This window comes from Falco cherrug, chromosome 14, assembly GCF_023634085.1.
Source record: "Falco cherrug isolate bFalChe1 chromosome 14, bFalChe1.pri, whole genome shotgun sequence".
Taxonomy (NCBI): domain Eukaryota; kingdom Metazoa; phylum Chordata; class Aves; order Falconiformes; family Falconidae; genus Falco; species Falco cherrug.
Window position 1 is genome coordinate 11,434,933 of NC_073710.1, and position 13,660 is coordinate 11,448,592.

At 37.4% G+C, this 13,660-nt stretch overlaps 1 long non-coding RNA gene across 1 annotated transcript; it reads left to right on the forward strand.

The window, feature by feature from the left end:
- The first annotated feature begins 69 nt into the window (after positions 1–69).
- Positions 70–9,703, forward strand: LOC129737360 (uncharacterized). Its single transcript, XR_008735128.1, has 6 exons — positions 70–172; positions 2,905–2,996; positions 3,258–3,341; positions 5,087–5,160; positions 6,033–6,134; positions 6,933–9,703. It is a non-coding gene; the product is annotated as an uncharacterized LOC129737360 (long non-coding RNA).
- The last annotated feature ends 3,957 nt before the right edge of the window (positions 9,704–13,660 follow it).

Sequence of the window (13,660 nt, forward strand, 5' to 3'; positions counted from 1 at the left end):
AAATATTTTCAGTTTAGAAAGGCAGAGGTTTTTATAATTAAATATGTTGCCTTTGTATATTCAGTGGCTGTTTATATGACACCAGCCTTGGACTCGCTCTTGTATGGCTTAATGCAAAACATGCAAAATACGTGCCAAAAGACCTTGGTCGGGTGGCTCCAGCATGAACCAGGTATACCAGTGCTCTGGCCTGAACCTGCTTAATGGTTTTCACATGACATTCTCATGTGTTATGAGTTGAAAGTAAAGCTTTGTCTTGAATCAGTCTAATAAAACACTTTCCATTCGTAATAGAAAAGACCATAGTTCTGGGCTTTTATGAAAGCCATAAAAATTAACTTTGGATGAATAAACAAAATACCTTTTTATGTGTGTAATTGGAAAAGAATTTTGTGTTCTAGCAGCTTTTCATGCTTTATCCTAGTGGTGGCAAATTCCCTGAGGTGAGAGAGAGAGAGAAACAAGTAATCTGACTGCCTGTATACTCGCAAATAAAATATGTTTCTCTTTGTTTTCTAGCAGCAGCTACATCACTGGAAAATGTGTTTTAATGAGAAGATTTATTTTTTAAATAAGAGACTAAACTATTGAAACAGTACTGCTTTACAGAGCTGTGGACTGGGCCAAGTGACTTAAAGCCCAGGAACTATATTTTGAGAGGTGTCAGCTTAGATTGTAGCTTTGTTCTCTGCTGCTGCAGCTGCAGGTTTTCTCTTTTGGTGTCTAAAATATTTGACTTGCATGTGTAAGATGTGTACCAGTGGTGGAAAAAGATTATATATTGGCATATTTTATTTGACTTAACTACAGTATATACAGTACCTCTAAGGAGCTGTAGGGTAATAAATTGAAGCTATCCTGGTAAATATATTTTTAATAACTTTTTACCTTAGTTAGTTGCCAAAAACTCCGTAATTTATACCTGTTACTGATTTATAGCTCAATTAGGAGCACAAAGCTAACTTGTTCTTGAGAATCAGCTGCTGAGGTTCTATTAAGGTGCTATAGAAAAATAACACGTGAAGTGATATCTTAACATTAGCATTTATAGAAAAATGATGTGAAATGCTGAAATAAAAAGCCGGTGCCTGACATTTTAAAGAATTCTCAAAGTGGTGGGACTTGCTGCAGAAGATCTTTAACTCCTGTGCTGTTGTGACTAATAATTTTTTTAGGAGTTTCATAACCAGCTTGTTCTGTGAAATTATATCCAGAACTTATCACGGTCATGGTGACTCCACGCTGCTGACTCAATGAAGTTGAGTATCTTAAGTATCACTTAACATGAGAGAATAACTATAATCAAATTGAATCAGACCAAAGGTGCATCTAGCCCAGCGTCTTCTCTATAATCATGGCCAATAGTGCGTGTCTAGGGCAGAACATAAGCATAAGGCAAACACGCAGCAGGATTTTGCCAGAATTCCTTACAGGCCTCTGGTGATTTCCAGCTCAAGGTCCTGAACTCTCATGTACAGACCCGATCAGATTTAATTTTTCATTTCTCCATGTCTGTGAACAGGAAAAAGTGAAGTGACTCCTGCAGGCAGACGTGCATATTGGAGACATCTTTATCGTAGGGACAGTTGCCTAAAGAAGGAAAATATTAGAGGTAGTCAAATGTTTAGTGGCTGTTTATTGCAGCAGTGACTATAGGCTTAGAGGAAGATACTTCCCAGTTTGCCTGTGAGCCAGCATTGCTGCCTGCATGTTATCACAAGGATTTGGGTAAAGCATTTGATGAAAACATTGAGTGAAGCCACACTGCCTGTTAACCCCAGTTTGTAAGACTGCCCTTTCACATTTCCTGACGTGCTGTTCTGTGATGTGTCGTGCTTCGACAGGCATGTCCAGTTACACGGTGTCATGTGTGTATAATGTGATGTGATGTATGTGTCATGGAAGGATTTGCCAGAGTGTAATTTATCAGCTCTGAATTTCGACGGGGTGAACCATTTGGAGTTCTGTGGTCTGGATGTTGGAAAAGAAAGATGTTTTCCAGTTATTGCTTTGCTGCTTGTAGAAAATATTGATGGTTTAGTTTGTAAGTAATTTGCAGAAATGATACCTATTACTTGTAGGCTTGTTGTAAGATTTTTGATTGTCTGTTCTTACAAAATAAGCAATGGCATGAAGTGGCCTATTGAGAAGAAAGTGACTTGCCCCCATCGCCCAGCAGATCAGTCCCTTATTCTGCTATTAATATATACAGTCCGGACCACTATGGAGGTAAAACTGGCCTGTGAACTTAGACAGATATCCCATAGGGTGTCACTTAAAAGACAGGAAACACAACCAGGAGCGGCAACAGAGGGAGTAAGAGATGGGCACTGAGCAATGTGGCTCCTTCCCATTTAGGACCTGTGTTGCTCCGCCAGTCAACCTAGCTTATAAGTATACCTGAATTAAAAAAAAAAAAAAAAGAAAAGAGTTTTTGAAAGCTTGGCTGTGTTTCAGTTCAGAATGAAAACCACAATTCTTCAAGCAGGGAGACAGTTAGCTAGAAAATTGCAAATTTTGTGCCTTCCTGCAGCAAAACAGATTTTTTTTTTTTTTTTCATCCAAGAGGCTGAAATCTGTAGCCCTAAAATGTGGGGTTCTGTGGGACTAGTGGGAGAAGTGAGTCAGTTTTGGAGATGCTCTTTGACTACTCTGAAAAATGTTATTTCATTAGCTATGCTTGGCTCATGCTCAGAAGTTTACTTTCTTGAAGGTGTTTTCATTTCTCATGTTTTAAATGCACGTTGCCTATCTTGGCAATTTGGGTTTGTTTCATTAGATGGTGAAACCATTACAATTTGGTTTATTTTCAGCTTAACCTTCTATTTCTGTTCCAGTAGGTTAGAAATGGATTAACAAACGTGTATATGTAAAACCTAATTTTTCTATCTTGTTTTTGTTTAGGAGTAATATAGATGTGAACATTAATGCAGCCTGATGTCACAGGAGACCCATGTCCTAAGTGTGATCCCGGTGGTGTGAAGATGGACTTTGCAGTAAGAAATGCATGCCTGTAAAAACGTTGTCTAACACTCTACTCCGTGTATATAGCCTTATTGTTCATTGTGAGAACTATTTTAAAAAGAATTACCTTCAGTAAAGGGCAAGGGTTGTTAACACCTGTGAAATAAAACCTACAATGTTAAGGCCTCCTACATGGAATATTCCTTTTTGGCCAAAGAGCCTTTCAGTCCTCAAAGGAGTTGAAATTTACTGTATTTTGAAGGTGTTTATTAATGACTGTGGTCTCTCCTCAGTCTGTACATCTCTCATTGTGGTTAAGGTGGTGAGGTGCACATGTTGCAGGGGGACCTGTGGAACCTGCAGTGCGATCCCTGCAGGTGAGTGCTTTGCTCTGGGTTCCTCTGCATGAGCCTTGTTCCAGGACATTGCCTTCCTAATCCCGGAGATGTAGGATTGCACAGATTGCATGGGCACATGTGTATTAGTGATGTGGTGGTGGTAACTCCCATTTCATGCATTGCAAGGGCCGGCATGCAAGTTATAATGCATTCAGCAGCAACAGAAAAGCCAGCAACTTCTGTTTTATGTCATTTGAAAGATAAAGCCTGAGGTGTATGAAACAGGGAGGCATTTGTCTTTTTTTATTTTTTTTTTTTTTTGCAGCAAGTCTTTTCTTTCCTTCAAAAAACTGTAGTTAAGCTATGATTAAGGTTTAAATATACAAGGATATTTTTAATATTAGTTGGTGAGGTAATCAAGAATTGGCCTTACTGATGTCAATGGCAAAACTCCCACTGACTGTGCTGTAGTCAGGTTTTCATTCAATAAAAAGATAATAAGGAATCTGATTCATAATGAAGGGAGGAAAAGATGAATCAACCCAAGCTGTGTGGGTAGAGTTTTTCTTGTGTTATTCACTGTGCAGTGCCATCAAAACAACAAGGTCTGTCCTTATCTGCTGTAGTATTTATTATTATTCTTTACTTGCATACAACTAAACACAATTAGCCCTCACACTATTCCTTCCGAAGTGTGTGTTGAGCTCTCATTGTCAGTGGAAACTGTTCAGTGCTGAGTTTTTCTAAAAAACTCATATTATTGTAACACAAGAAGTATTTTGAAACTGTCTGAATTACAGGGTTTTTTTAATGACATAAAGATGGGTTAGGTATTGTTTCTAGTTGATTTTTTTAAACAAATGTGCTTTTATTATCTATACTATATACATTAAAAATCTTTCTCTTTTTCTCCCATGATAGCAAAATGTAATGGTCAAAACTATCCTAAGAGCAAATAACATCACCATTTATACCTATAATATCATTTGACACATCTCGCTGAATGAACATAGTATAACATCATAGCCCAGAAATAATTTATTACAGTGTCCCTAATTATTATGGATTTGGGTTAATATTTGGAAAAATGTGTGATATAAACTATTCAATTAACTTTGTGTATTTATTTCTGATTAATTATATTATATATAGTGCTTTTCTGTTAGAATAAATATTTACTGTCAGTAATAGAAATTATCAAATAACATGTTAAGTCAGTTCTGTTTGGTCTGCCCTAAGTGGCTTTTATTTTCAGTACTAGACTTTTTTTTTAATTAACATTTTAATTTGCATGTCATTTTCAGGCAAAACAGAATCACTGTTTTTTTCTCTGGTATGGGTTATGTTCTTTTGTTCAGTGCTTCTCATGGTCATTTGGGTTGTCTTGATACAATAAGTATGCATTAGTGCCTTATCTTAGTTGAGCAGGGTACCAATCTCCTCTTATTTCCCTAGCTTTAAAGCAGCCCAGACCCAATCCTTGTGCACTATTATCAGTATTAGCTGAGTTCTGAAGTTAGTTCTTCTGTTTTCTAATAGAATGTCCTTTAAAGTGTAAGAGCTGTGTGTCCTTAATCACTGTAACTGCACACACATTTGCGATGAAGGTTGGGATTATGCTGACTGTTCAGGTGCCGTTATTGCATGACATCCTTTTGTCTATGAAAATGTATCCGAGGTATTTCTAGCAAATTCCTTAAATGAAACTAGAAGATGTAAGGTTTGCACATTGAATGACAAAAAAAAAAAAGTGCTTAAGATTTTTACTTCTTGACTCTAACCAGCTGGAAAGAGATACAGGTCTCCGTGTCCTACAGTTCTTTTGACTGCCCAGATGAAGGAACAAAGGAACCATTTGGTGAGTTGTTAACTTGGGGCATTTGGTCAAAATGCATACAGTGCCTTGGTTGCCACGGCCAAAATCTGCTCCTGTTCTAAGATGGCAACAACAGGGTGAACTTCGCATGCTCCTTTAATGTTGTTTCCCCATGTGGTCAACTGCCATTTCTTCTGGCAGTCTCCCTGGCTGCAATCTGTGGAAACAGAACCTGGAAGGTTGGGGGAGAATTTGTGAATTAGTAGTTGCAAACACAAATCTGGAATGATGAGAGCCCAAGGCTGCTATGAGTTAGTGTATCTCTTAAAAAGGTGCTAGTATGACCTGTAACACTGTAGTTTAGATGCAGTGGTCCTAATTCCGTGGTACATGACTAGAAATAAGAGGATTTAGTCACTTCTTTCAGTACCATCTTGATGAATCTCTGACTTAATAATTTTTGAATTATTTCACATAAATTGATTATGCAGCTGCTGCTGGTTTCCATACTTAAGCAACTCTGAGCACAGGGCCCTCAGGAGAGCATAAAAATAGATTTTGGGGCTGTCTTGGCACCACTGGCTTTAGGTCTGCTCAACGCTGATCACAGCTAACTGGGCTGCAGCGCTCTCCATTGGTGCTGTATGATCTGAAACTGATCCAGGTCTTTGCACTGTGTCTGTTCTTCCCTGTGAAGAACTTCAGGAAGAATATTCAGTAATGACCACTGGAGTGACAATTGTCCATGAGGAAGACAGCACACTTTTAGTGTTTTATTCTGAAACAATGTTATATTGTGGCAATATTAACATTGTGAATGCTTGCAGATCAAGATATAGGTATAGTTTTATACATATTTATACATATACATGTAGTGTTTTTTGCATTAACTTTTTGTCCTCTGGACGTTACAGAACCTTGGAGAAATTCTAACGAGCCCTTCTGTGCTGGAATGCATCAAGCAAATTGCCCGCAAATACAGCTGGACTTGTGCTGAGCTAAATGTGGGCACTGCAGTGAGTAATTGTTTCCAACTGGGATCACTGTGCTTTCAGTAAATCTGTAGACATGGGATGAAATATTTAAAATAGCTTGGCAGTTAAATATTTGCTAGTGTGCCTCGCTTTTGAGAAATAGAAAACCTTTGTGATTCATACCCCTGTATCATGGCTATCAATGGGCACTGCTTTGCCATTAAGTTCAGTGAATGTAGAATTGAGAACAGATGAACTAATCAGAGTACAAAAGTTTTTTGTGATAGGGAAGATGAGAACTGAATTTGTGATTCCTACACCTATAGCTGTGGAAATGGGTCAGTGTCATGTTGGCTAATGAAAAAATGGCGTTAAATATTATCTCTTTGGTTCAATTTTTTTTCCAAGCTAGTACAATGCCATTTTTATGGTCATAACTACCACTATTTTTTTCCAGTAAGACCAGAAGAGCATTGCATAAGTAAAGACAAAAAAATAACACTTATAGTAATTACTGTTACTTATGAAAGTTGACTAGTTCCTATAGCAGAATAATATTTTAAAATGTGTAGGTTTTCCTAAATTGCATGAGAATTACACGTGAGCTGCTGTATTTTTAGTACTCAACAACATGAATGCATAAAAATGTTTTTGTTCATTTGTTCCAAGATGGTCTGTGAATAATGATAGGTTCATAAAAGCTAATTATAGTGAACTCCCAAAGCAACTGGTTGGTTGATTTAGCAACTGAAAAATCAACACAACCTGTCTATAAATGATTCTGACAAAGTGAATACAAATATTAAGTATAAATAAATACTTTTTCTTTTATTCAAACAGGTTTTAAAGCCCATTTAATCTTCTCAGCACCTCCCCAGACATGGACAAACCAAATAATGTGCTGCCATGGGAAAAAGTGCTATGACAAAGGATATTTGAACACTGAGCATTGTAAATGCATATGCCAATCTGGGTATCATGGGAATTTCTGTGGTATGTATATTGCATTACCCTGAACTCCTCTCATAGCTGTAAAAGATCAAAGTACTTTTCTGTTAGCTACTTTTAATTTAGAATTTGTGACCCTGCTGGTTTTGTCTACCAGCTTGACTGCTTTCTGGTTAAGAGAATTCATAAACGTGTAATGTATAAATATAGAGAAACCCATGTATAAATTGGTTTTCATTACTGTTGCCTGTTGCAGTATTCTCCCTGCCTCCCAACCCACTCCCCCTGGTCCCTTTGGAACATCTGTTTACTTTTGAGGTTTCCCATACTGAGAACTCTGTACAGAAAGTATTTGTTTAGGAAAGGTAAAATTACCTTCATATAATTCTGATTTTAAGTAGGTACCATTTTGTAACATTTTCCATCTGCCTGCTGCGCCAGATACTGGTGGATATTATCTTAAGTCGTCCTATTGCATTTTTTTTAAAATTGTATTTCCTTATTTCTGTTAAAATATATGATTAATTTAGTTGGCTTCTCTATCTGGCACTTTAATCTTCCACTCAATTAAGGAAATAACTGGAATGTTTTGACAGCCATGTAAATATTCTGGGAAGGGATGACATCTCGGGGCAGTAGTGCATGCAACCATGCTACTGTTGCCCTCAAGGATAAATAAACAAATGTCAGCTCAGGGGAGTACCATTGATCCCGTGTGAGAGGTTGATGCATATGAAAGAGGATCTCGGATGACTACCTTCAGAAAAAGGGAAGTGCAAGGGCAGGAATTTTCTCACATTTTCCATTACTTTCTCTTTCAATTTTTGACAAGTATTTCACTGCCTCTGTTTGGCATCATATTTACATACGATGTTTTATTATAACAATGTGTACAGTTGCATAGTCTAGGTCTTAAATTGTGTGAAGGATTTCTCAAAAATCTCTTGAAAGCTTTGTGAAAACAAGTACCTGTCCTTTCTTAACACAATTTTGATCCTCTAAATCACTGAAGTAGTCTCATACTAGCTTTTTTTTTTCCCCCTTTTGTTTTTTTTCCTTCTTCTTTTCTCTCTGGGCACACTTATATACTATATGTGTGTAAATCCACAGGGCTGTTGTCTTGTTCATTCAGCTACTTTCTTATGATGTGGTCCTTATATAACTGTTGCAGTATTTTTTTTTTTTTTCCTTCACATTCGTCAGCCCATTTACTACAGGCTCTCCTTTTACTTACATGCTTGGGTCAGAATATACAACTGCACAGACTGAGTCATAGTTGAAAGGTATATTGGATTACAGGGTTTTCTTTATGCAAAAGAAAATCTGACTTTTCATGGTTTTAAGCTCTGTTGACAGTTGAAACAGCTTCAATTCTTCTGCAGATCTCTGACATTAGTTTTGTTCCATGGTTTATGCTTATCCCCTTTTCTTCATCTCTTTAAGTAAGACTGTCTGAATTAGCATGCTTATTTGTCAACATGTTATTAGGTTTTATATTAATCAGATAAAAGTTCACTTGCATGCTTCAGACAGCTTTTGCTTTTCAAGTACAAGAGGTTTTGTACACTGTTCATTACTGAAAAATAGCCTAAGCAGTGAGGAACAGAGATGAAATCATTACACCTTCAGGGCAGGTATAATTTCTTACCTGTAGCTACTAGCCCACCATCCCTGATGGCGTGCCACCGCTCTGTTCAGGACACTGTTTACAGAGTAAATACCCCTTCTTGCTGTTGCTGCTAAAGGTAGAATCACTGAGGTGCCAGAGAGTCAGTGTGTGTTTATTCCATGTGACACAGCAAAGAGAACAGAGCTCTCCGTATCATGGAAGCATACCTCATGACTTAGGAGCGATGGACTCGACGTGTCCTGTATCCCTTTCATGGGAAGCACTCAGTCTGTGGAATGATCTGACGTTCACGTGTGAGCACATGATGATATTTCTGTTTCCTGGTGCTTTGAACTTGATTTGACTTAGTTAAATGAGCTGAACAGATTATTGTTCTGATGAGCCAATACACTGTCATCCTTATGTTCTTGTTAATGCGATACTATGAGTGTGGCATTATTATCCCTGTGAAAAAATAGAGAGATGTCTGTAGGTGAGCTTATGCGTTCCTTTATATCCTGTCTTATTCTTCCTGTGGAACAGCCTCACTGGCACGTAGTTCCAAGTTTTTGCTGTGTTTTCTATCTGTGCATGTTAAGGAGAGCTTTGCAATCATTTGGGAAATAAGCTGTAATTTGCTCTTTTATGAACCCAAAAATCGCTGTGCTATGAATATGTATTGAGAACTTAGAGAAAGAAATATGGAAGAGTTGTTAGTAATAATGATTTTAGCTGATTCCAAGGACACTCTCCTACTGCAAAATCATTAAGACTTTAAAACTGTGTGGGGTTTTGCAATGAATAAGCGCAATGCTTTATGCAGAATGGGCGTAATAGAAATTTATACTCAAAAGCATGCCACTAGAACTTTAAAAATATAACTGTAGTAGAGAAATAAGGGAAATTAAGCCATGAATTAGTGTTAGCAATGACCCCTGGGACAGGTGGAACTCAAGTTACATTCTCTAGGATCAAATAAAGCCTCTTAGGAAGTGTCTGGGTCAAATTTTGATGAAAAAGAGTAGCCATAGCAGCTACCTTTTAGGTATTGGTAACACAAGGGGGGGTGGGGGGGGGGGGGGGAGGAAAATTATGTAATTGTCAATGAAACACAGAAGCCTGGTTATCCTTACCCTCTTGTGCTTTTCCTGCTGAACTGGTAATTGGATGCAAGTGAAATGGCAGTTTAAAATAAGTATACTGGATAGTATAGACTATAATTATATTTGATTTACAGTGGAATTGCTACAGTGCTCAGAGTCCAGTTCAGAATTGTACTGTGGGTATTGCAGTGATTTTTATCCCAGTGCTTGTAGGTGAAATGGCAGAGCATCAGCTCTGAGTTACTTGCTGCACCGTTCCTCACACGTCAGCTTGCTGAACGTCATGTGCTGGCTAATTTATATCAATCTTGAGTCTTTGCACAGGTTTCTCAGCCATAAGAATGGATGGAATACAGCTCAAAAATTATTAGTGTTCCCAGCCAATGGGTAATGTTACACCAGAGAGCATTTTCTAGTCTGGTAGTGGGAGCACTACACAAGGTAGTGTGACAAGGGAGCTACTCTGCAGCCTCTCCATCTGTGTTGCAGTTGTTTCCAGCCCTTCTTCACACAGTACAAAAGCCAGTCACTGAATTCGTTTGAAGGCGTCTGTTAAGTCCTAATTATATGTTTTGCTTTTCCATGCATGCTCAATTTCAGATATGCCTGATAGAAATTAAATAAGGTGTTGCATGCTATCCTTTTTTTTTTTAAAAAAAAACAAAACCCACACAACAGAATTGGAGGATGGAATCACATTGCTGAGCAACCTCATGGCTATTTTCATTTGTTCTGATAACAATGTGCATACTGAGCAAAGAAAACATTTGTTCTCTCCCTAGGAGATAATTTTAATGCACATTCACTGTGTTCATCCGGTGACTTAGAGAAGCTTTCATGTTTCTAATTCCAATCTGTTTGATCTCCTACTTAAATTCTAAAATAAATCTGTAGTAATTCATGCAGCTAATGTATGTTTGGCTAAGAATGCATTGATTGTTTCATTTTCTTCTCTAGAAATGAAGAGAGCAATAAAGACAGCTTCAGGCCTTACTGAGCCCATTATTTCCCTGAATTTCTGTATGTGAAGGGGAATCTGAAAACACATTCATGCACCTGCAACATGATTCAGCCTTACTTTGGCATTGCTCTTCTATCATTTGCAAGAGGAAGAGACTCACTTCTAAGTTACTTTAGCTCTTATTCACCGAAGATTTTGTATGTCAAGGAGAATAGTAAATCCTTTTATGACTCCAGCTACCAGAGAGAGTAAGCCCCTAACGTTACCAAAGCATAAAAGGTTTTACCATAAACTAAATTAAATCATCTAAACTGAGCTTATCAATAGATATGAAGGAACAGGCAGAAAAGAGAAATCAATTTAGCATCTTAGTAGATCAGGGGACTCACTACTGTCTTGCAGTGCTTTTTGAGTACATAGATAATAAACACTAGCATCACCACAGTTTAAATCAATCCAAATACAGTTATTAAATGATAAAGTCACTGGGGAGGTAGGAGGCTATTTCAACACCACACCACACCTTTTACTGTGGAGTCACAAGTGAATAAATTTGTAGGAACTCATTGTACTTGTGTAACCTGCAGAACCTCTGCGCAATGTAGCGGGACTGGGAAGGTGCTCGGAGGATCCCAGGAACCACCAGAGCTGGGGGACATGCTGCAGGCAATACAGCGGGTGTGTGTATCGGCAGGTGCTAGACAGGAGCTGGCATAAAACAGCACCATGAGGTTATAATTTTAAAACTGAATCACACTGAAAATCGTTAAAGGCAAAAAGAAGAAAGAAATAAAACAGTGCTGGTCTTGGCCTGGCTGTTTCTCTTTCAGGTGTCCAGAATGACTTGCTGTCCAGTGGAGCTGGCTGATAAAATGCAGCTTAACGGTTTTGATAAGGAACCCTGATAAGCGTCCCCAAATTATTTCTGTAAGGATTAGAAATTAAGACAATTCTAATCCTCTTCTGTAATTACGCTGCGTGTTTCAAAACTCTGATCTCAATAACACTGTTAAATAAAAACCAGACCTCGTTTAGTTAACGGAGCAGGTTATGTAGACCTTCAGATTCGTTAAGAGAGCTAAGTTATAAGTATAAAAAAATTAGGATGCAATTAATGCTGCCTTGATAGTAGTTACAAAGACAACTGAACCCTTTCAAGACAGAATGATTTTATTTTACTTTTCAAGCAATTACCCTAATGTAATTGCTACTCATAATCTGGCCTGCTTGATACAAATTTGGGATTTCATTGAACATTCAGAGTGTCACAGAGGAATACCACAACTTTGCACTCCCTTTGGAAAAATGCCTATACATTGGTGATCTTATTATAGTATTTCTCCATCAAACAATTTGTACTCGCTTTCCTGTAACACCAAGTTGCTTTTATTTATTCCCATCACATTTCATAAAATGAATGTGAATTACAACAGGGTTTTTTTCAGCCCTTCATAGAATACATGAATAACAATTTCCTAAAGAAGAGAGTAAGGAAAATAGTTCACCGTGAAGTTTAGTAATGATCTATAATGGATCAAGACAGGAATAGCATTAAAGTCAGTGCAGTAAAGTACCCTTGAGAATTTTCTTCCCTTTCGGGGAGAGCGTAGTTGTCACTAAGTGTAAACCTTACTAAATCCAGCCAGATAGTGTTGTATGGTGGTGCAATCTGAACCCTTGTAAAAATAAAACTAGTAGTAAATTGTGAGGTTGAGAAAATAATGCATATTATCACACCTAATGTTTTCTAACCAACTTTCCTATAAAGCCAAGTTTCAAAAGAGAACAGTGATCATTAAAATATATGGGATTGCAGGCTTGCTTATCTATACAACTCTGTATGTGCTATGTTTGTATTGAAACCAATTTGTGGTGAAAAAGAGATAAATGCATAGAAAACACTTGTGGAACAGGTAAAATTATAGTCTCAGTTTAAAGAAATCTCAACCAAATTAATCCAAAGAAAGAGATGCTTATAAAAGGAGCATAAGCTTTCATGAGTTACAAAAATTAGATACAGAGGGGACTGGTGTGGAAAATGTAATAAAATTATTATGTAGTCAGACTAAGACACAGGTTACATGGACAGGATGAGGTTCCAAGTTACTTTAACATTTTTAGTACTAATATTGATGAAGTCCATAATCTTGTTGTCAACACTGCTGTATCATTTTATGTCTTCATCTTTTTACTGCATTTAAAAAAACTAGCTTGTAATATCCTTTGATTGCACTCAGTAAAACTTTATCAGAACTTTATTTTGGTGGTGTCACATGGCTTTTTTGTGATGCAGTTCTGTCAAAAGCATCAAAATGAATGAACATGCCTATAGCTCCATCATATATAAAGTATAACTTCTGCTAATGAAATTTTCTAGAGCCCTCTCTGTATCCCATGTTCTGAAATGGGGTATGAAGGCTTGATGCTTGGCTTGCAACAATGGTTTAACTTGCTGCAACTCTTCTAAAGTTATCTTAAACTTTATCTGCATTCAGAATGATCTGCAAATCATTCTGAAGTAGAGCACCAGGAATGGGTTCTGCTGGTTGTGCTTTCAAGGTGTTTGTGTGGATGTTGCAATATGACCATGAACTCCCCTATGCCGGTAGATGCTTGAGCTTATGTATATGTAATTTCATCTATAATTTTCTAATCTGTACATATATTTCTGTGAACACAAAAGTGTGTGACTAAAACTCAGGGCTCAGAAATTTAAGTTAGACTTAAATGAACACTGAAGTGTAATTCTAAACTGAGTGGGTTTTATCTTAACAAGTTAGTAACATGGATAGAACCTGCTAAAAAAGAATGTGCATCTGTTGCTTTGCTTTCAGTCCTGTACAGTCTACTGTTTCAGTGAGATACAAGGATATTATTTAATGGAAATGAGAGATGCACTTTACTCATAATTATCATAAAAAGGGTTAATGTGGAATGCAGAAGTGAC